Genomic DNA, 24532 nt, shown 5'->3' with positions numbered 1-24532 from the left:
TTTTATCGTCTGTATTTTATAGTTTTAATTATTGTGAACCACCCAGAGAGCTTTGGCTACTGGGCAATATAAAAATGTAATTAATTAATTAATTGATACAGTTAGTAAGAAGTAAACTCTCCTGAACATAGTGGAACTTACATCTGAGTAAACATGCATAGGATTGCACTGTTAATGTTGTTATGAGCCACCCTGAGAGGAGTAACACTGAAGCATGGGATGGGGCAGAGCAATGTTATACTAACACTTCCACCAGATCATAGATATGGCACCGCTCCGCTGGAACATCTACACCAGTGGAGCTTTCCAGGGGAGTTCCACTGGCATATCTGTCATTCCACCAGCATAGTTCCATCTCCACTGGAGCAATTACACATTCACCACTTCCTAAGGCCCTTCAGCTGATGGATCTTTGGTACAGGACTGAGCCCTAGTTGTACAGTCATCTAATATGTCAACTAGTTCTGGATGTGGTTGCACTCCCCCTGAAGGAGCAAGTTCGTAGCTTGGGGGTGCTTCTTGGCCCAACCCTGCTCCTGGCAACCTAGGTGGAGGCAACACTGAGAAGCGCCTGTTACCAACTTCAGCTCTCCACACTGGAGGCATTCAAGGTGAAGCTGGACAGCCATCTGTCAGGGATGCTTTGGCTTGGATTCCTGCATTGAGCAGGGGGTTGGACTCAATGTAGGCCCCTTCCAACCCTACCGTTCTATGATTCTATGAAAGTAAAATAAATAAACCTTTATTTTGCTCCTTTTATGGCAGAGTCCAGAAAGCAAAAGCAAATTCTCACACGCAGCCCCATACAGCTTAGCATGATTATTGGAACTACACCGTGGTGTCAATCTTATTATAATAACGAAGCAGGTATCAGGATTGATTCTGAGCGCAGGGAGATAGTTAGCAGCTCAGATTCAGAAGAGGAACAGACAGAACCAGGGGATGCATTTTCCCAAGCCAGTTCAGATATGGATAGGTGTGCTTCTCAGGTTACCAGATGGCCAGGCCTGAAGCCCCCCCCCCTTGCCCCCCTTTGTGAGAAGCCAGGAGGAGGAGGAGGACAGTGGGGACTGTGACCTAAGAGATGCTAGACTACGGCGCAGAGCTAAAAGGGAAATGTCAGGGGCGGATTTCAGACAGTCGACCCAGTTATAGGGATGGGCGAAAGTCCCTTACCTGTCCTCGAAGCTTGCTTCGCGGTGGGGGGGAGGTGCTTCGGTTCTCCCCCCGAAGTTCAGGCGAGGGGGGGGAGGCGCCCCATCCCTCGCCGGCGAAATTCAGGCCGGGTAGAAGCGCCCCGTCTACCCGGCCGCGAAAAAAAAAGTAAAACAAAAAAACACACACCCGTGATAGGCTACGTAACAATTTACGTAGCCTATCATGGCTAGATTTCCAAAGTCACCCGTGATAGGCTACGTAAATCATCACGTAGCCTATCACGGGTGACTTTGGAAAAAAAAAAAAAGCACGTACGCAAATGGCGGCGGCCCATGGGCGCCTCCATTTGCGTTCCTTATTTTGGCACGTCTAGTCTACGTAAAGATTTACGTAGACTACGGCGAAAATAAGGGCAACGCTATATGATGTCTACATATGATGTCTACAGCATTCCCATGGTCTACAAGGGAGGTGACTTGATCAAAAAATGAGATCAGATTTGTCTGGCAGGACTTGTTTTTGACAAATACATGACTTTGGAAATCTAGCCGTGATAGGCTACCTAAATCGTTACGTAGCCTATCACGGGTGTTGTTGTTTTTTTTTACCGCACTTTTTTTTTTTTTGCAATGGCGGCAGTGGCAGCCAGTCGGGAGACTGGCCGGCACCCCCGCCCCCACCGAAACGCCGTCGAAACGCCGCCGGGACCCGCCGCCGAGAGGGACATTCGCTGAAGTTAAGTCCCATCCCGGGGGGGGCGGGGGGCTGGCGGAGAATTTCCCCAACACTTTTGGGGGGCCGAATGACTCGCCGCTCGGCCTCCCAAAGATTCGGGGAGAAATTCTCCACCATCCGATGCGTGAAAGGCACCCGTAGGGAAGCATCACTGGAAGGGTGGGACATCCCTCCCTAAGTTAGTCTAGCCAGCAAGTCTAACTTCAAACTGTAGGCAACAGTGTTCCCATTTGAATCTCCTGGAGGCATTCCTTTGTAGCCTGAGAGTCTTCGAGGATTTGCATCTGTAATGAACCTGTTGATAATGAATTAAAGGCCTGAGATTGAAGCCTCTCCATTTGTGTGTTAGAGTGCATCAGGAAAGAGGGGGCCCAAGGGAAATGTGACAGCAGGATGCGCTATGCGGAATTAATTTCTTTTACCCATTGTATTCCTACTTATGTGAACTGTGGGCATTTTCTGCATATCTGTTAGGACTAGATGAGCTCAGCCAAAACTGCATTTAGCTGACTTGAGAATTGGATGCTTTGTGATTGCTGTTGAGTGTGAAATCTGCAGCATGATTAAAATCTCCCACTGCTAGAGAAAAAGCACACATTCAGATTCTTAGAAAAGCTTCCTCAAGCAGTTTTTGTAAATACAATATCGTCCCCGCCAATAGTTGGTGTACAGATGTTAATAAAAAAATACATCTAAGATTACCAGGACCACCACTGCTACATTAAGCAGTTTTCCTTTCGCAATCTCTTGAATAGCAAGACTCGGCATTTCTGAGCTTTTCGAGAGAACAGAACTGCAACGCCAGCATTCTCAGGCACACTGAGACTTAGCAATCTTCCTTCGTTCCAGTTTCCTGGCCACACATGCTTACGCTACAGCTAGTCACATGAACGTTCTAAAAAACAACAGCACCTAGGCTAATGTGAAAAATAGAAACTAAAAACAAAAAAAACACTGACTAACTCTGGTGCCTGTTTGCATATCTCACCAGTTCTAAAGGTATATCTGTGTAGTTGCACTTTCCACTATGAGTCAAAAAATGTTTTGCATCCAAATTGTGGTGAACATGAACATATCAAGTTAACAACATAAGAAGAGCCATGCTGGATCAGACCAAGAATCCATCCAATCCAGCATTCTGTTCACACAGTGGCCAACCAGCTGCCTATGGAAACCAACAAGTAGGATCTGAGTGCAACAGCACGCGCACACACACACACACACACACACACACATACACATGTTTTCCAGCAACTGGTGTACATAGGCATACTGCCTCTGATTCTGGAGAAAGCATATAGCCATCAGGACTAGTACTCACTGATAGCCTTCTCCTCCAGGAATTTCTCCAATCCCCTTCTAAAGCCATCCAAATTGGTGGCCGTCATCATTACATCTTGTGGTAGTGAATTCCATAATTCAACAATGCTCTGTGTGAAGCATTATCAGTCCTGAATCTCCCACCAATCAGCTTCATGGGATGACCCCGGATTCTAATATTATCTGAGAGAGGAGAAAAATGTCTATCCATAGTTTAACTACCCCCTGTGTGAAGAAGTACTTCCTTTTATCTGTCCTCAATCTCCCACTAATCAGCTTCATGGGATGACCTCGGGTTCTAGTATTTTGAGAGAGGGAGAAAAATGTCTCCCTATCCACATTCTACACACCATGCGTGATTGTATAGACCTCTATCATGTCCCCCCTTATCCTCCTTTTTTCCAAGTTAAACAGCCCCAGCTGTTGTAACCTTCCCTCATTGGGGAGATGTTCCAGCCCCTTGATCATTTGAGTTGCCCTTTTCTGCACTTTTTTCCAGCTCTACAATTTTTATGTGCAGTCACCTGTTGTCTCATTTTGTGAGGCCACTGATGTATGTAGAACAGACCAGTTCTCCTCTTCCCCCATATCCATTACCTGACATCCTTTTTTTTAAAACTGGAGATGGAACCTGGGAGAGACCTTCAGAATTCAAAAACATGTGCCCAGCCATAAAGCTCCCTCAACCACTGAGAGAGAAAAAGATAGAAGTAATGTGGTCACTGACACATTGCCCCCAAATAGCATGTATCACCCCAAAGGGGACACTGTTTTGCATAAAATTGTAGGTTTTTTTTCTGTCTAATCCTATGCATAGGATTGCACCTTTATACTCTTTGTTCTAAAGCCTGTAACTGTCCTGGAGTTCAGACAGTATGCTTTTCTTTCTTTCTGCTTGAGCATCTCTCACATATGCATAGGTTTAGCTCGGCTCTAAGAATAACCCTGGGTTCAGTTTGTCCTCATGATCCTTTCCTAGCATAATCCTCCTCTTCACTTTGGCTTTTGTCAGGCCAGAGTCCCCCACTTTTCTTCTTGAATCACCTCACTGCCTTATTTACCATGACAGATCCGTTTGCCTTGTATACCCAGAGAAAATGCTTTACCCCCGGTAAAGCACCCGTTGAGCCCAAAACCAGGTTCTACATGTAACGCAACACAATCTGTGAGCTCTCTAGCTTTGGTGCCTTGCTGGAGTCTGTGAACTATGCATGAAACCTTGAGCATTTGGGAAGCTACTTAAATGACCCAGGCAAGCAAGCTATGCCTTATACTATAGTGGAAAGCAAACTCTCTTGGCATCACCAGCAAGTCTGAAGTGGGGGAAAATTCCATTCCAAAGTATGGGTTTGAGTTCCACGTGGAGGTTATAAATATACAAGACTGTCCCTGTTTTCCTCTGTGAAATGTTAGAGGGGGGTGGGCAACTTGTGGCCCTCCAGATGCTTTGGCCTACAACTTCCATCAGCCCTCGCCATTGGTTATGCTGGCTAGAGATCATGGGACTTGTAGCCAAAACATCTGGAGGGCCACAAGTTGCCCACCCCTAATCTACATGGTCACAGTATCATTCATTCATTCATACATACGTATATACATACGGACAGGAACTTGTACATCTGTGGGCCAATTCATACGTATGGCTACTTCTGTTTTATTTTATTTATTTATTTTATTTATACCCTGCCATTCTATCCAAAAATCACACTCAAGGAAGCTTACAGACATAATTAAAACTGATTAAAACAATAAAATACATCAGAATACAATAAAAACATAACAATTACAGAACAATTTTTTAAAAGCACCCAAGCAAACGGACCTACTTACAGGTGAAAGGCTTTCTTGAATAAAGCTATCCCTGCTGGCAGGAGGACAATGGAGAAGAAGCGAACCTAGCCTCCCTAGGGAGGGAGTTCCACAGCCTGGGAGCAGCCACCGAAAAGGCCCTCTCTCAGATTGCCACCAAACGCACCTCTGAACATGCCACCACACATGCCACCAAACAGACCTATTTCCCATGCCAGTGGCACCCCTCCATTGATTAGATGAACTTGGGCTGGCATGGATAATGCATGAAGGAGGAATGGGGAGCATGGAGGTGCCTCTTCTATCAACAGACTTCTATCGCCTCTGCATTTGGTTTGCTAATTTTTTCTTATTATGGCTATATTCATTCTCAAAGCAAAGCTAATGTTTTCACAGCCAGTATTCTTCCCAACTGCATCTGAACAGCCCTCCCCTGATACCTTTCTAACAGGCACATGTTTAATGCCCTGTTTTCTCCTCAAACATTCAAACTCATTGATGTTGGAGCCTGTTTATAACCTTTCATACCTTGACGAGGTCAGCACAAGCTGCAAAATGATCCTCTCTGCTGAGGAGACTATATTATTGGGGGGGGGGGATGATGGAGCCAGAGAGAAGATTGATGTTTTCCAGCCACCAAAGAAAAGTAAGGGACAGAAAGCAGGACATTAAGTCTCAGAGGAGAGACATGTAAGTAATGGTGGAATGTGGGGAAGGGGAGGTGAGCAAAGAGGGGCAGAATAAATGGGCAAAGACATGAAGACGAAGAGAGTAAAGGCAATACTGTTCAGATAAACTCCCAAGGAGCCAAAATAAATTTTACATACAAACACATGCAACAAACCCGCGGTGACCATTTCCCCCTTCCCCCACAAAATGCTAGTTTCAGGAGAGGGAAATGTGAAGTGGAGAAGCAGGAGAGAGGGGTGTGTAATCCTTTCCCCACTCTATGCCCAACCACTTCCCCTTCCACGTAATTTTCCCACCCACTTTCCTGCAGCTCTGTATCCCCTGCTTGCTAGAGCCAGGGGGAAAGGGAAAAGAAAATGCACACAACATTGAGGAGTGGGAGAGAACATCACTTCTTATCACGCTCTTGTTCACTCTTATCTTATAGGTACCAGAGTTCCATTTAGAGTGTGGAGTCTGAGTCCCTAATAGAGGCATTCTCCTTTCAACATGAGTCCACAGTCACAGAAGAAGAAACAGAAGGAACTCACACCCCATTCATGCATTTATATGTTCTTTATGCTCATACACATACATACACAGAAAGGTGGGGGGAGGGAGGGAGAGGGAGATGGATCCCTTGCAGTCCCACCAAAGGTTGCCAACTTTTTTTGATGGCCACTGCTCCTGTGTCTTTAGCAACAGCTTGATCTGCAGGTATCAGTCAGTGATCATTCATCATGCTATGAAAAGCTTCACTTGCTCATTTCTGCAAATCAAACTTCCACTAAACTTACAAGAATAGATTGCTGCTAAAGGTGCAGAAACTGCTGCTTTAAAAGGTACAAGTTCAGGATTAAAAGCATAAATCCCCACCACCTTAATTTTTTAAAAAAGTGCTGTAAAAGTGCAATTAAACAACATCCACTTACTCTATCAGCTGAAAGTTGTATTTAAACAAAGTACTTGCCTGTCTTACACAGACATTGACCCTGAACTGCAATGCTCACCTTATTTTGAACCAATACCTCCAACAAAAAAGAACATGGTATCCCCACAGAAATTCAGGGTTTGTTTTGCCAGCACATTAAAAGAGGGTTTATCTAAGAACATCAGTCAACAAAATGTACGTTGGGTGCAAACACTGATCGCGGAAGTTTCCAGTCACAGGGAAACAGAACGTAATTTGTTAAATTACTTTGGGTTGGTGGCGAAGTCAGACTGAAGCAATAATTGTACAAGGACTCTGCTACTAACTGAAGAATTGCTGAAGACGTCACTAGATGAATTCTTCCCATGAAAAACGATAGTCACCAAAACGACCGCCCGCTACTCATTTTAAAAATCCTATTATGCATTCCTTCTTAGGACATTGGCTATTTATGGGGCAGCATTTATTCCATTAGTCACAATGCCCTAAAACCCAGACTAATGAATGATACAGCCCCTATATATTTAGTGGCCTTGTTTAATTTCAGAAGCCTTTTAGAAGTCTAGCTTTGTTATAAAGGATTAATCTTCCTCCTTGGTAATTCAAGGTGAATGGAAGTGTTTAACCATTAGCCCATAGTTTCCCACACAAAACGTTTTGTGGGAGCCGAGCTTCATAAAGCAATTTCCCTCCCTTCTGGGTTGATGTGAATATCTGGGTAAATCTAATTCTGGAGACCTCCCTGGGGCTCTCAGCCATGAATGTCAGGCTGTCTGCTGGGAGTGCTCTCCTTGTGGCCAAACAACTGGTTCTGCAGTGCTGGAGAAACAGGGATTCTTCCCCAGCTTGGATATTGATCTGAATGGATGAAGAAACTGGGGGCTTCAAAAGCATGCCTCTCATGTGAGGTATGCTTTTACATGCCCTCAGTGTTCTTATTCAAGCCTGGCTTGAGAGAACTTCATCAGCAAGTCAATAATTAGATGCTGGGCTCAGAAGAAGCCCTTGCCCATAAGTTTTATGAAACCTGTGATAGAAAAAAGAATGCTGGAATACAAACTCCGTGGGCTGATCCAGAAATGCAATTCTTAAGTTATTATGCTAAGTTCTTCTTTGCAAATGGTGTGCCCCTATGCAAGAAATGGTTTCTCAAATATGGCTGCAGTTCTGTACATACTGTACATACTTACCTAGGAGAAAGCCCCCTTGAACCCAAGCAGTCTGCTGAGTAGACATGTACAGGACTGCTTTGTACAAGTCCCAAGAGGCTGTGAAACTGATATTCTCCCTGTGAGGAGATAATGCCATGTAGGTAAACATGCGTGTGATCCTAATTTGTGAAATGTGCGTGTCAGAATGACACACGGACTGTGTGACTGCTCAACTAATTCTTGCAGCAACTGCACTGGGCACACATAAAGAAGCATGTAGCACCATATGTGAGATACTGTAAATCTGTCTTTTCCTACACAGACATTATCTCCGCACAGAAAAAAAAAATGTATTGTATGAAATGACCCATTAGAAATGCATGAAGAAGTGAAAGAAGGAGCCAGTTGAAAACAAGAGGAAACTTCTGTTTCTGTATAAATCAAGGGTGCCTTATTTGCTCAAACTAGATTCAGTTTTTGCTGGTTTGCCCCAAGGTTGTTCTCAGCAGTTGCAGCATAAAAATTGCTGCAGCCTTGACGAGTATTCCTTTCCGTACAGGTTCTAACTCCACATCACCTAGACACGAGGTCCTAGAGAATACATGATGAGGCAACTAATAAGTACAAATAATATAAATAAATAAATAAATACATAAATAATAGGGACATAGAATGCTGCCTAATACTGAGTCAAACCACTGGTTCTTCTAGCCCAGTATTGTCAACCCTGACTAGCAGCAGTTCTCCAGGGTTCCAGCCAGGCAGGGTTTTTTTTCCATCACTACCCGGAGATACCAGGGATTAAACCACGGACTTTCTACATACAAAGCAGACGCTCTACCACTGATCTATGGCCCTATCTTCCAACAACCTGGCAGACTCAAATTCTGAGAAGTCAACGTTTCAGGACCTTACCAGCATCTTGTAACTGATGTGGTCATTTGGGGTGCTGTTCCTAAATTTTCCCAGAGCCCCATTTTCCAGTAGCAAAAAAACAAAGGACACTAGGGGCTTTTTCACACGGAGCTTTTATCCTGCTATTGAGATTGTTCACTCACGCAAGTTTGCAGGTCCTTTTCATGATGTCACCAACCTCCAGGGCACATCCAGAGGTATTTCCTGGTTATTCCCTCTTAAAAAGATGCAGAAATAATGAAGTATCAAATCAGACTGTTGCACTATTAAAACAGCCACTAGATGGTGCTGTTTCATTGAGTTCTATGGAACCTTGAAAATTAAAAAAGCCTCCCCTCTGAGCAATCACTTGGTCGCCATCTCGGAGTCTGCCATAAACCCGGAAAGGCTCCACAAGAGGAGGACTGCAGGTTTTTTCTTTAATGTAAAGGCAGCCTAGGAATTCAGAGGCTCTGAGCAGGATGACCAGATACTACAGAGAGCTGGGCTCCCATATCTTTAATTACTACAAAAGTGGAGATTTGGGCATGAGCTATACATGCCAATATTCTACCTTCTGTTAAAGATGTAGCCATGCCCTCTCTTTCATCTCTTCAGTATTTAGCTTTGTACCAATATTGGGTCCCTTGCACTCATTCTCATCCGCTCTGGGAACAGAGTGCTGACCCTCAAGATTAGGCCTGGTGCATTAGGATATGAAGAAAGCAGGCTTGACTGTGGAGCTCTACTCCACAGCAGCACACTTACCCTGGAAAAAGAAACAAGAAACATTCAAGTTGACAGAAGACATTGCCAGCATCACTTGGGGGCCTTCTGGACTGTGAGGGTCCTGGACCACTGCCCAGAGGTCCAGCCCTGGCAGTGCCACTGCCAATGGATGGAAATTGCAAGGAAGTAGATTTTGGCTAAATATTAAGAGAAACTTCCTGACATTATTAAGAACTGTTTGACAGTGGAACAGACTGCCTCAGGAGAAGATGGGCTGTCCTTCACCGGAGGTATATAAACAAAGCCTGGATGGCCCAAGATGCTGTTGTTGCATCCTGCATTGCATATGCTGCATTGAAGAGGGGCTTGGACTAGATGACTTATGATTCTATGATTTGTTCCAGGATTGAGCCCTGGAATTGAAAACAGGGTCCAGAGTTGAGCCCTGGCTCAGATTAAGCTTTGCGTGGTTCTCTCTGCTCAGTAAAGCCTGCATATTATGAGAAAATTCATCTAGTAAACAGGAGTGAAAAATGCAAGGAATGCAAATCATAATGGTAAAATTACAGCGCTGGAGGCTGTACTACACATTTTACCAAGCAGGAGATGGAATAGAAATTGCAAGTAAATAGACGAGGTAGGAAGTGCCAAATGGAAAATGAGATGTTTGCTTCTTCTACGTTCTTATATTTTCCATGCGCGCACACACAGAAAAAACACATTTTTTTTCTTTCCATCTTTCAAAAGGACTCATGGTTTAACTCAACAACAGTAAGAAGAAATTAGTAGTGGTTACATAAATTCTGTGAACAACATAGATGATGTTTCAGTATGGAAGAGGGAAGGGAATAAATTAATATGAGAGACAGCATGGTAATTGCTCAGGTTGCAGTAGAGTTGCTTTGGCACAGTGAAGGCATTAAGCCCTGTGCTATGGCCAGAATTCATTACTGCAGATGTAGTGTACACCACTTATCTCCCAACGAACTAGTCACACCTGGGATGAGGATAGGTCAGGGGTATTGTATTCACCCTTTTAGGGTAGATGTTAGGTAGACATTAATTCTGAATTAATGAGGGTGCCACAGACACTCTCACAAACTGGCTGCCGGGGGGCTTACCAGTTCACAAAATGGCTGCCATGGAGTGCATGGCCAGTCACAAAACACCCAGTTCCCAGAATACAACTGGTAAGGCTAAAACAAAAGTAACTTGCCCAAGAACAGGTACAAGGCAAATCTGAGGTCTAGGTTCAACAACACAAAAAGCCCTCTTTTGAGCCCATCGGTTTCTGTTCTAATACCCATTTCACACAAGGCACACTTATGAGGCTTAGAGACAAGTAACTTGACCAAGGAACTGTGCACAAGGCAGAGGTGGGATCTGAGCCCCAAATGCCAAATTACATATTTGCCCCACAAAGCACAATAAATAAAACTGGTGATGCTCAGAGAAACACACACAGAGGCAAAACACGCACCCCACAGGAAAAAAAAAAAATCCAGGCAAAACACAGACAGACACAGGACAGGTAAAAGACCCTCACCACCTCTTATGCTCCCTACCACCCCACAATGTCCTTTTTTTCTTGTTATTGAGCAGTTGGGCCTGCTTTAAAATGAAGCACTGAGCTGCAGCCACCCACTATTTTTACTTTCTAAGAATGTCTCTGAGGCCTGAGTGAAGCCTACAGGCATTCTTGGAAATAAAGATGGCACAGGAGGCTGATGCATCACTTTGCATCATGCCAGCCTCCAAGTTAATTTTTGTTTAATCAAAGAGCATTTTCAAAATCAAAAGAAAATCAGGAGGGGCAAGGAGCCTGTAGACATTCCTCAGACCACCTATGGAGTTCACTCTTGTTGGGGTTGCAACCAGGTGACATCCGAATCAGAGACTTCACATTCAGATGTCTTTCTCATAACTACTAGGCCAAATGAGTTCTAAACAGATGTAATGAGACCATGTATACATTTTAATGGAGTTTCTTTATTCAACATGTTCTGTCATTGTATGTTAGTCCTCTGGGAAAAGGGAAGATGGCCTGCAGAGTTTTAGAGCAGGGTCAAGCCTAGGATAACTTTCTGGCTCTCTTTTATGCAGGGCAGTCATTGTTGCCCTTTGCCCATGATTACTCCAAACATGTAAGTAGTTTGGTTTGAAGTGAGAGCTGCTGGGTTGCAAGGCAATGGTTTGAATTAGCTTAGTAGCTGCATCTCAGGGCCAAACTAGAGACTGCATGGCAAAAACATGTTAACAGTCTCCCAAGTATGTAACAGTCTCTCAATCTCCATCTGGTGCTTTCTTTGTTTTCTTAAATGAAAATGCAGCAGCTGAAACTGAGAGAAGAATAGCTCCTTAACTTTCTATTCTTCAGTACTTTTTCTCCTCAAACTCTCTCTCTCTCTCTCTCTCTCTCTCACACACACACACACACACACACACTTCTGCCCATGGGAATGGGGGGGGGGGAGGCAGGAAGGAACATACTGAGGCACAGTTTTGACCAGAAAGATGAGCAGAGGGGAAAGAGTTAAGTAGCCCAGTCCACTCTGATCACAGTTCCCCATGGGTTGTTGTTGTTGTTGTTCAGTCCTGTCGGACTCTTCGTGACCCCATGGGCCATAGCACGCCAGGCCTTCCTGTCTCCCCATGGGTAGTTTTCATTTAAAAAAAAATAATAATAATAATAGGAGACTGTTACACACACCTGCTACATAACATCTAGTTTGGCCCTCACTTCAAGGTGGTAGCTGTACACATGCAAATATAAGTGAGATGAAAGGAGAAGGTCTGATTATTCTACTAGCTGCTGTCTCACAATACTCATAGTTTCTAGCTGAAAAGGATGGTGGGTGGGTCTTCTCCCAGGTAAAAGATCACTAGTTCCCCAAATACGGCCTATTACCTAACCTTACCTCTGTTTCCAAAATTACCTTTCCAACTTCTAGCAATGAAATGGTTTAGGAAGAAAAGACATACATACAGGCATAATATTATGTGAATGATGTAGAACACTGTGAGATATATTTTTTAAAAAAAAGTGTTCTAAGGATTACTGCTCAAAACAGTAGCCAAATCTCTTTGTGCAAATGTCAAATAAAGACATGATTTCTTTCTTTAAGACTCTTGCAATGGAGGATATTTTTGCTGGTGACTTCAAACAAGACAGCCTTGACATGGGCCATAGGCCATTTCAATAGGGCAAGGGTGAACTGTAAATGTCATTTCAACAACTACTGGGTAGCGGTTCAAAAGAACACTACTCCAAATAATGATAATCTCCCAAAGGATTAAGCAAGAAGTGTGGAGAACAGCTTCAAGTTTTGAACAAGCAAACTCTAGCAAGAGGATAAGGACGAGACCAGTATCACTGAACAGGCAGAAAATAAAAGAACACAATAATAAACTTGATTCAAAAAGTACAGGTTAAGTTACACGAATTGCCTTTGTTATCCTGGGACCATTTCTTTCTTCCTTGTCATTACACACGTGCATGCTGATTTTGTTCCTGTAAAACAACAGCTCCCATTTAGGGCAAATTAGGGTTGCCTGTAAACAGGTGAAAAACATGCCTAGCTGTTTTTGCTTTTAAAAAAAAAAAAAAACAGAGAGAGAGAGAGAGAGACTTAAAAAGATTTGTTGTTTCTCCCCAGAATAGACAATGGATGTTTTTAGCATTGCACATACTTAAATGAAATCAACATATACAAATGAGCAATGGCTGTAGTTTCCCCAGTTCAGAACAGTGGCAACATTTGGAAGGAATCATCTGTTGGCAGGACTTCATCTGTGCCAGGACAACTCATCAGGGCTCAACTCTGGCATCTGTTTTCAACTCCAAGGTTCAACCCTGGAATCTATAAAGAAAGAATTGGTGGAAAGTGCCCCTGAGCAGAGTGCAGACTGCATTTTCCTCACCATTGAGTAACTCCAGAGAGTCCTAACAGCTCAGGCAGAAGAGCTTCCAGGTCAGGTGGTTTCCCAGATAGATGTGAGACATGGTGTTGCTTTTTCCAAATCCTACATGCACTATTTGATGGGAAACAGTAACATTGTCCTTTGAAATCTAGAGGGGCAGTGTAGTGAGCAGTGGCAGAGATCCAGAAAATCTTGCGGGCAGATTCTCTAAACACACACTGCTTTTTTTTCCTTCTTCTTCTTTAACCCTCAAGACAAATACACATGTGCCACATCACAAGCTACTTTTGGAACTGGTGTGTGTGTGTGGGGGGGGGGAGTTCCAACAGAAGTTTGTGATTCAGCATTACAAAGAATGGTGGTTACACTTTATAAACTAAAAGAGAGCATCAATGGGACTGTTCGCACAACATGCTAACCCATGCTCAGTGGTTGAGTGTGGGTTGTTTGTTGAACTGTGGGTTGTGTGTTAAACCATGGGTTAAATGTGTTGGCTGAACCCAGGACATTTGCTGTAGGGTGGCGTGTTAACCATGCAGTGTAGCTTGTTAACCACCCTGAACAACCCAACAACAAACCATGGGGTTCTCAAGGTGGCTTGAGAAAAATAAGCCACACTGCATGGTTAGCAAGCCACTCTCTAGAAATGTCCTGGGTTTAGACAACACACTAACCCACGATTCAACAACAACCTACACTCAACCACTGAGTATGGGTTAGCATGTTGTGTGAACCCAGTCAATCTGTTTGTTTAATTACATTTTTATCTTGCTCTTCCTCTAATAAGCTCAGGGTGGTGTGCATCATCCCCCTCACACCATTTTATCCTCACAGCCCTATACAGTAGGCCAGGCTGAGAGAGAATGACTGGCCCAAGAGCACCCTGGGAGGATAGGAAATTTTAACCTGGGTCTCTCTGGTGGTCTAGTCTGACACAAGCCACTGCACTTGTCAAGGTTCCCCCTTATGACCTGGATCCCCTGAGCAACCGCTTAAGGATCTCTTGTGTCCTTAAGAGTCCCACTTTTCTTCTTTTGAACTGGCCATTCCCAGTAACATGGGGTTTAGGCTGCAGATGTGGGATGATTGACACACCAGACACAGGGTTTTACCACAACAGTTTACCAGTAAATGTAAAGCTAGCAAATCACAACTAAAGGTATTTACACAATAGACCTGAGTGATACAAATAGCATTAAAAGAAAACAAAAGTTGCAAAACGCAAGTTCCTTTACCCTAGCTATCCCTAGACTTTTCTAGGCTGCTTCTTCCTGCTCATTCTTCACTCTTCTCTCACTTCAAGCTCTGGCTGTCTCTGCTCTTACTGGCTCTCTTGCTGTCTTTATATACCCTCTTCCCACAAAACCGAAAGTACTACTTCAAACCTGAAGAAATGAAACTTAAGTGGAGAAATGAGATGGACACTTAACCAGAGAAATGAAACTACTCTTCTCAGGGTTACCCCCTCCCAACAGAAAACTCCAGACCTCTAAGCCTGACCCTTTTTTTCCCTTGGCCTCTGTAGGCCTCAGACCTTCACAATACTACATAGGTGCTCTATACCAACAGGTAAGTGCCAGTGGGGAGGAGTGTTGGGGAAATGACATTCCACGCTGCTCCACCATCCATCAGACTTGGAAGATATTCAGCCAGTTATTAATAAATGGCATTCAAAATATGAAAGGAGTAAAGACTGAAGAGAAAATGTATCTGTGCCATACTGGATGACATTGATGGTCATAGCTATGCTTTCAATCTAGTTCATAACAAATTGTCCCAGAAGACTAGATCACTATACCCTGAATCCAAACAAGGCTGGTAAAAGAAAAGTCAAAACTAACTGCAGAACCAGCATCAAAAAGAGGATTATAAATCAGCCCTCTTCTCCCTCATGCCAATAGTAGGTTTTCCATGGAGAAGATGAAAACTATTTTTAAAAGAAGTATGGCACACTTTACAATCAATACAATCTTTTGCAAATAAGGGAGCAATCCTATGGCCGCTAGTCAGTGGCTAGATAGCCATAGGCTATCTGGTTTTCCAGGAACCGACCTTCCCTCCCTTCCGCACTGCCTCACAGGCAGTGTGGAACAGCCCCATGCTCCACACTCGCAAGACGAGTACAGAGCAATCAAAACAGGGCATTCCTGGGGGCAGGGCAGGCGTTTCGGGGAAGGAAGGGTGGAAATGCTGGTACAACACATCCTGTGTGTTGTACGGCAGCCTTCTCCCCCACTCCGCCCTCCCACAGCTAGACAGCCAAAATCTACTGTCTAGCCAAAAATGCAGGGCAGGAAAAGCACGGATGGAATAATCCCCTCCGTGCTTCTCCTGCCCTGCATTGGATAGGCGGTCGCCTCTAAGTTTGGAGGCAGCTGCCTATCTGCATAGGATTGCGCCCTAAGTGTTCTACTCTTCATTCATTGTCTCTCTCAGTCTCTAGCAGCTTCTGATGCTGACCCTGGATTGACATTGTAATAATGGCATCCAATATTATTTCTAAAATGCAGAGCAAAGAAAAAGAAACCCTTGCCTTTTATTTCAGCCTTCCCCATTACATAATTTCTCAAACATTTTACAAAAATAATAATTTTAAAACAAGGCACTAAAGGTGTGATCCCTTTTAATGGCCTAACCACACATTTGAAATGAGCAAGTTTTGGACAATCAACCTCTTCATCAGGCCATGGAAAACTGAGCAGGGTCAAGCCACAGATATCATGGCTGGATATGCATTCAGACATCCTGGCAAAACATTCACAGTGAGTGATTAAATGTTGCAGCCTTTGGCAGCTTCTTCTCTCTGGACAGAGACATCAACCAGTCCTTCATGTGGACAGGAAGAAGTCCATGGCTCCAACCTGTCCTGACCTTGTCCTCACTGAACTAGCGGTTTCACTCTTCTTCCCCTCCCCCACCCAATATTTCATTAGCACATTTCATTCAAGAGCCTTGTCCTGTCCTGACCTTGACTAGAAGCCCGTGGGATGGCAAAGCAAAGCCGCAGCACAGAAAACTCCAAGGAGTCCTGGCTCCAGGTTTTTGAGGGCCCTTAGGCAAGACATCCTCAGTGGCCCCCTTCCCTCAGCAAGTCCACCTTCTCACTGCCATTGTCACCTCCTGTTTTTGTTCCTCCTCCTCCTCCTCTCTCATCTTTGCTACCACTTGCTGGTTTGCTTGCTTGGCAGGCAGAAAGCCAGTGAACAAGTAGGCAATGGCATCTACTGCTCCTCCTTCTCATCACCACTATTGTCTGGGCCAGAGTGAGAGGCAGGTGAACCAGCAGGTTGCCATGGTGAAGTGAAGAAGCAACTCCAGGGGGCTCTTGTCTGGGGACCTCTGCTGGAGAGTGAGCCCTCAGCACATGCCCGACCATAACTACGCGTGGCACCAGCCCTGGCTCCAAGTGAGCAAGCTGCTCCAACAACATCTAGGACTTGACTGACAGCTTTTATGCCTCCAGGTCTGAATCACACCTCCCAGCCTCTGTCCTTTCCTTGAGGAATGGAAAGCTTTAAAGGGGAGACCTCCTTCCCTTGGGCAATTCTCTCCAGGCTGATTGCTGGTCTTGAGCAGCCAACATAGAGGTATGGGTCTCTGGTGTGGAAGTGGTGGGAGAGAGAGCAGGCTCTGAGACAGCCTTCCTTAACCTGGTGCACTTCCAGCCTTCCTGGCCATTGCCTGTGCTGGCTGGGGCTGATGGTAACTGCAGTCCAAAACACCTGCAAGGCACCAGGTTGAAAAAGGCTGCTCTGTGGGTATGAATTCCCCAGGTCCTGATTCAGGAGCCTTGGCTCAAGAACTCGCGTCCCAGTTAGCTCAGGCCCAGTCATGACATTGGGGCCTGGGTTGATTTCTATACATCTGCCTCCAGTGCCATTGGTGTGATCGATCTGGCCAGCTCCTTATTGGAGTCCGAGTGCAGGCTGTTTCTCAGAGTGGGGTCCAGACAGGCCTTAATCTTCTCTTCAAAATATTAAGCCATACAAAACCCTTATGGTCAGCTTTATTATTTCACTTACCGAAAAGGGAGACTGAAGTACACACACACAAACACACACACACGTTGAAGAGGTTTGCCAAGCCAGGGGAAGAGCTCAAAATAGAGATACTGGCACCAAGACCTCTATCTCTACACAAAACACACACATCCCCTCCACCCACACATAGACTCAGCTTGTTGAACTTACTGTTGAGGGTGTTTTTTTTCCCCTGAAGGCCATAGTTCTGGACACCAATGAGAAAAGATTTTTTTAAATACTTACACTGCAAATTCATGGAGGGTAAGCAGCTAAAAAAACCAAGGAAGGTCTGAAAGCAGCTTCAAATCAACAGGGGGTCAATGCCTAGTTGCTAGAAGCCAAAACAAGCAGAGGCTACTGGGAACAGGCCTGCACCTAAAATGATTTTGTATGTTTACTACTGATGTGACTGCACCTGAACTGAAAAGAGTTACTACTACTACTTAACATTTTGCTTTGCAACAATCCTTTTTTTGTGTTTGTCCTAACGGTTATCTGCAAAAAGTCATTATATGCATATTCCCAGTGTCAAGACGGAGGAATGAGGTTGCAAGTGGTGTTCTCAAGACCACACAGTGACAGAAAAAGATAGTACTGGAATCTATTTCTCCTAGGCGCAAGTTCATCTCTGTCCATTGAACCACTCTAGTTTATGACTTGAGCTGCAATGCCATAAGATAAGCACTAGGGGAGCTGTTTAGTCTTGGCTGTAGCCACTCTAGCTGTCTCTGAGTCCATATGAAAATATACTCAAACAGACCACTGGCCTTTGGTCAGACAGTGTTTAAGTTCTTATATTTATACTTCCTTTTCCTTTAATCTTCAGCTTTTCCATCACTTTGCATCATTTTTAGTTTTAAGTATGATGTAGTGGTTAGAGTGTTGGCCTGGGACTCGGGAGATCCAGGTTCTAGTCCCCACTTGGCCATGAAGCTCACTGGGTGACTTTGGGTCAGTCACTGACCCTCAGCCTCACCTACCTCACAGGGTTGTTGTGAGGATAAAATGGAAAGGAGGCGGGTAATGTAAGCCACCTTGGGTTCCTTGGAGGAAAAAAGGTGGGATATAAATGGAATAATAAATAATACATACATGCATAATGTTGTTAGGGCTTGTTTATGCAATTTACCACAAGATGAGATGGCCACCAACTTGGATAGCTTTAAAAAGGGCTTAGCCCAATTCATGGTGTAAAGGTCTATCAGTGGCTGTTAGTCAAGATAGCTATATATTATCTTTGCTATCAGGTGCAGTAGTCCTTTCAGTGCCACTTGCTGGGGAACATGAGTAGGAGGGTGCTATTTCACTCATACCCTACTTGTGAGCTTCCCTTTTGGGTTGGACACAGTGGGAAGAGAATGCTGGTCCAGACAAGAACTAATCTTGCCAAGGGTTGTTTCAATCACTTCGGCCTCTGATTTACCCCTTAAATATGTAAACAAAGCAAAGGCGCTAAACTGAGTTCAGAAAGTGTTATCCTGGGGTAATTCTACCTTCCAAAACTTCACAGATCAAAACAGTGACATCTGGCTATTTGTAACATTAAGTATCTCACACCAAGGATCACAATCTCAAACACACACACACACACACACACACTAATTACACATTTCTAAATGCATGTACGTTACATGCATTTACTCAACAGTAGGCAGTCCTACAGTCAAATCTGAAGCAGGCTCAATCTACATGGAAATGGTTTCAGAACCATTTTCTGGTTATATACGGATTTTCATGAAATCGCTTTGGTCTGTCAGCAGCACACGAAGCAAGAAAAGTATATGCTACCTAAAAACCAGCTTTCGTGGATCAAACAGCACTTAAACCCCCATATTTTGGGGTTGGGTGGGAGGAGTGCAGCAAGAAGAACTGGACATCATTAACCACATATGTGCTGCTCAGCGAATGAGAAAGGCTTGCTCCCTACCCCTTTCAATACTCCCCTGCTCAGGGAAGTTTAAAGGAAGAGCTGATGAATTATGTCCCATAGTTTTCCGCACACCTCTCCCCTCACATCCTGTGAAGCAGCAATACTGAAGCCCTGCTCCTCGCAATAGTAACTATAGTGTGTTAATGCAACATTGCACAATTGTGCGATTATAGGACTGTGAATTAGCAATGTTGTAGTGCAAAGTAAAAATAAACAGGAAAGGCCAGCAGCCAAATAGCGGTACTGCGTAATAGAGCTATGTGGGAAAAGAAACCTGTTTCCAAAGCGGCTACTGCCAAGGGGGGGGGGAGGGATGGGGGGGAAGGATGGCCCCACCCCTTGACCAAGTCACTGTCAGTTCACAGACACACCCCTAAGCATGCCCAGTATGGAGGATTTAATTTGGGGAAACAGGGCACACTCCAGCGGAACCACATGAAAGGTGCATTTAGGGGGAAAAAGATGCACTAAAGGCACAATCCTATGCATGTTTAGACACAGAAAAGGCCTGCAACTCCTAGCATTCCTCAGCCAGCATTGCTGGCTGGAGAATGCTGGGAGCTGTAGGCCTTTTCTGTCTAAACATGCATAGGATTGCACCCTAAAAGGACTTTGCAAAAATGCTCCTTTTTGAGAGGGAAGCTGTGCGGTTGCTGCAGGGTGGCAACAACATCATATTCCCAAATGACCCTGATGTGCTGTTACTCCACACTAAATCACCAGTGTAGACTGGGCCAGGGCGTGTGAGTAAACAGACTACAACCATTTCATAAGATCATTTTATAGTTTGATCTCACAGCAGATCTGATTGTACTTATTATGGAATAGCTTCAACTCCAATAAAACCAGCAACCTTTACTATCTGGGTATTTGTTGTGGGGATGGGGGAGCATAAAAAGAAAGTAGTATGCTCACGTGTCTCCATTTATATGCATGCAGTAGAAAATTTGTTTCCCCCCTCAAATATTTAACTTCTAGAGACCTGGGACAGGGAAACGAAACCTGAAGAATTCTAGTACATGGGTATACAATGGCAACATTTTTTAAAAGGCATAGAATCATAGAATCATAGAATAGTAGGGTTGGAAGGGGCCTACAAGGCCATCGAGTCCAACCCCCTGCTCAATGCAGGAATCCAAGTCAGAGCATCCCTGACAGATGGCTGTCCAGCCTCATCTTGAATGCCTCCAGTGTGGGAGAGCCCACCACCTCCCTAGGTCATTGGTTCCATTGTCGTATTGCTCTAACAGTCAGGAAGCTTTTCCTCATGTTCAGCCGGAAACTGGCTTCCTGTAACTTGAGCCCATTATTCCATGTCTGCACTCTGGGATGATAGAGAAGAGATCCTGGCCTTCCTCTCTGTGACAACCTTTCAAGTACTTGATGAGTGCTATCCTGTCTCCCTTTAGTCTCATCTTCTCAAACATGCCCAGTTCTTTCAGTCTCTCCTCAGAGGCTTTGTTTCCAGTCCCCTGATCATCTTTGTTGCCCTCCTCTGAACCCTCTCCAGTTTGTCTTCATCCCTCTTAAAGTGTGGTGCCCAGAACTGGACACAGTACTCCAGATTAGGCCTAACCAGTGCTGAGTAGAGAGGATCTAGTACTTCCCGGGATTTGGAAGCTATGCTTGTGTTAATGCAGCCCAAAATAGCATTTGCCTTTTTTGCAGCCACATCACATTGTTGGCTCATATTCAGCTTGTGATCTACAACAATTCCAAGATCCTTCTTGCTTGTAGTGTTGTTGAGCCACGTATCCCCCATCTTGTATCTGTGCATTTGGTTTCTTTTTCCTAGGTGCAGAACTTGGCATTTATCCCTGTTACATGTCATTCTGTTGTTTTCTGCCCAGTACTCCAGGCTATCAAGATCACTTTGAATTTTGTTTCTGTCTTCCAAAATATTAGCTATCCCACCCAATTTTGTGTCATCTGCAAATCTGATCAGCATTCCCTGCACCTCCTCCTCCAAGTCATTAATAAAAGTGTTGAAGAGCACTGGGCCCAAGACTGAGCCCTGCAGTACCCTGCTTGTTACCTCTCCCCAGTTTGAGAAGATCCCATTGATAAGCACTCTTTGAGTCCGATTCTATAGCCAACTGTGGATCCACCGGATCGTTGTTTCATCTAGCCCACTTTGAGCTAGTTTGCTCATCAGGATATCATGGGGCACTTTGTTGAAAGCTTTGCTGAAGTCGAGGTATATTATGTCTACAGCATTCCCACAGTTCACAAGGGAGGTGACTTGATCAAAAAATGAGATCAGATTCGTCTGGCAGGACTTGTTCTTGACAAATCCATGTTGGCTTTGAGTAATCACGGCATTATTTTCAAGGTGCTTCCAGATGGATTGCTTTATCATCTGCTCCAGAATTTTCGCAGGGATTGATGTCAGACTGACTGGTCTGTAGTTCCCAGGTTCCTCCTTTTTACCCTTTTTGAAGGTAGGGACAACATTAGCCCTCCTCCAGTCATCTGGCACTTCCCTCGTCCTCCATGATTTCTCAAAGAGAATAGACAGCGGTTCTGAGCGTTCTTCTGCCAGTTCCTTTATTACTTTAGGATGCAGTTCATCTGGCCCTGGAGATTTGAACTCATTCAAAGTAATTAGGTGTTCCTTGACCTATCGATCTCAAGCTGCAATCCTGCCCCTTCAGCCTGTACTTTGCCTTTGCCGGGGGGGGGTCATAGACCCTCTTTTGGGAGAAGACTGAGCCAAAGTAGGAATTGAGCCCCTCTGCCTTTTCTTTGTCATCTGTTATCATTTTGCCACCCTTATTTAATAGCTGAACCACCATTTCTTTCCTCTGTCTTTTACGATGCACATAGCTGAAGAAAGCCTTTTTGTTGCTTTTAGCATCCCTCGCTAACCTCAGCTCATTCTCACTTTAGCCTTCCTGACACCATCCCTGCAATTCTGCACTACCTGCCTGTACTCTTCCTTTGTAGCTTGGCCTTCTTTCCACTTCCTATATGTGTCCTTTTTTGTTTTCAGGTAATCTCTCAGCTTCTTGTGAAGCCACATGGGCTTCTTCTGTTGTCTTCCACTTTTTCTTCTTGTTGGAATTGTTTGTAATTGTCCCTTGATAATTTCCTTTTTTAAAAGCTCCCACCCATCTTGGACTCCTTTTCTTATTAGAGTCGCTTGCCATGGGACCTTACTGATCATTGCTCTGAGTTTATTAAAATCAGCTTTCCTAAAAGCCAGGGTACGCGTTTGGCTACACTCAGCTTTTGCTTCCCTTAGAACCAGAACTCAAGTATAACATGGTCGCTTTCCCCCAGAGTTCCTCTAACTGCTACTTGATCCACTAAGTCATCTCTGTTGGTTAGAATCAAGTCAAGGATAGCCGATTCTGTAGTTCCTTCCTCTACTTTCTGTAGGAGGAAGTTATCTGCCACACAAGTCAGGAATTTCCTGGAGGGGCCATGTTTTGCAGAATTTGTCTCCCAACAAATATCAGGGAAACTGAGTCCCCCATTACTACTACATCGTGCTTCCTTGAAACATTGGCAATTTGCTTTTCAAAAGTTTCATCCTTGCCTTCTCCTTGATTGGGTGGCCAGTAGTAGACTCCAACCACCAGGTTCCTTTTATTCTTTGCTCCATTTGTTTTGATCCAGATGCTCTCGATGGGGATGAGCTACCAAGCTCATCCTCCTGTATTTCTGTGCAGTGATATGTATTTTTCACATATAGTGCAACCCCACCTCCCTTTCTGTTCCTCCTGTTCTTTTTGAACAAGTTATATCCTTCAATTGCTGTATTCCAGTCATGAGAGTCATCCCTCCAAGTCTCAGGTATACCCATCAAGTCATAATTTACCTCTTGTGTTAAGAGTTCAAGTTCGTTCTGTTTGTTTCCCATACTCTGAGCGTTACTATATAGACATCGAAGACCATGTGCTTCATAGTCTGGCTTTCTTCCTACATGTGTGAAGACTATTATTGGGCACTATTAGAGCTGTTCTCTCCATTGCGATGCATGAGCCTTTGTCCATTGTTGCCCCCAACTTTACATCTCCCTTAAGGATGTACGAATCCCACTTACCGGTCCGCTGCCAGGGTCCTCTGGGGGGGGGGAGATGATCCATCCCTCCCCCTTGGAATCCTCCCCAGCCATCTGACCAAAGGCTCCACTCCACAGCAAGGTCTCGGAGCTGCCGGCTGGGGCTGGCCGCAGCCGGACTTCCGGCCGCGGCCGGGCCGCAGCCGGGCCACAGCAGCCAGAAGACGACCTGGAGCTGCTGCTTGCAACCGCAGCTGCCGCCGCAGTCATCAGGTAGGTCCATCCCTGGGGGATTTCGGGGGGGGGGCATTCCCCCACGGACTCCGGGTGGGCGGATTCTAAAGAATCCAGCCTCACTGGAGTCCGTGGCGTATTTCTCCAAAACCCCTAATCTCCCTTCCCCATAGGATTCAGTTTAAAGCCCTCCTGATGAAGTTCTTCATGCTGTGGCCAAACACATTCTTCCCAGCCTTTGTGAGGTGCAACCCATCCCTTGCCAACAGCCCATCTTCCAGGAAGTATAGTCCGTGGTCCCAGAATCCAAATCTCTTGTGCTGGCACCACCTTTGTAGCCAGTCATTCACCCGGAGTATTTTTCTTTCCCTTTCTATCCCTCTTCTAACTACTGGAAGGATGGATGAGAAAACTATCTGGGCCCCAAAGGTCTTGAGTTTCCTTCCCAGAGCTTCAAAGTCTGACGTGATTTCTTCGTAGCTCCGCTTGGTGGTATCATTTGTTCCCACATGGATGAGAAGAAAGGGATACCTGTCAGTGGGCTTTATGAGTGCAGGCAACCTTTCAGTCACATCTCTAATTCGTCCTCCCGGGAGACAACATACCTGGTGAGTCCACAGGTCTTTGCGACATACTTGGGTTTCGATCCCACGCAGCAAGGAGTCTACCACTACTACTACTCTTCTCTTCTTCTTGTTGTAGACCTGGATTTCATCGCCTCTGCTTGACTGACCTTCAGCATCTTGCTCACTTTCATGCAGGTTCCCCTATAAATCTTTCTCTGCAGGCTGTCCTCCAGTCTCATCCTCAAGTACCTGGAATCGGTTCCACTGCTCCACTGCTCCACTGCTTCCGCTGGTGTAGAGTGGCGTCCAGTTCTTCTTCTCTTTTCCAAAGAGTACCCTCTACTGCATTTTTCCTCATGTCAGCATTTCCCACTTCTGCCTCAGCTTGCTGTTGCTAGGGGTGAACGAAAGTCGCTTACCTGTCGTCGAAGGACGTTCGCGGTGGGGGGGAGGCGCT

The 24532-nt window shown here is 44.9% G+C and overlaps 1 long non-coding RNA gene across 1 annotated transcript in view; it reads left to right on the top strand.

Moving 5' to 3' along the window:
- The first annotated feature begins 16662 nt into the window (after positions 1-16662).
- Positions 16663-24532, top strand: part of LOC146357151 (uncharacterized) — a 51062-nt gene continuing 43192 nt past the window's right edge. Inside the window, exon 1 of the long non-coding RNA XR_014786612.1 lies at positions 16663-16904. This is a non-coding gene — a long non-coding RNA (uncharacterized LOC146357151). The remainder of the gene's footprint in view (positions 16905-24532) is intronic.

This window comes from Heloderma suspectum, chromosome 1 (genome assembly GCF_057233095.1).
Source record: "Heloderma suspectum isolate Gila_16-S chromosome 1, 16-S_ref, whole genome shotgun sequence".
NCBI lineage: Eukaryota > Metazoa > Chordata > Lepidosauria > Squamata > Helodermatidae > Heloderma > Heloderma suspectum.
This window is presented reverse-complemented; position numbering and strand designations above follow the sequence as displayed.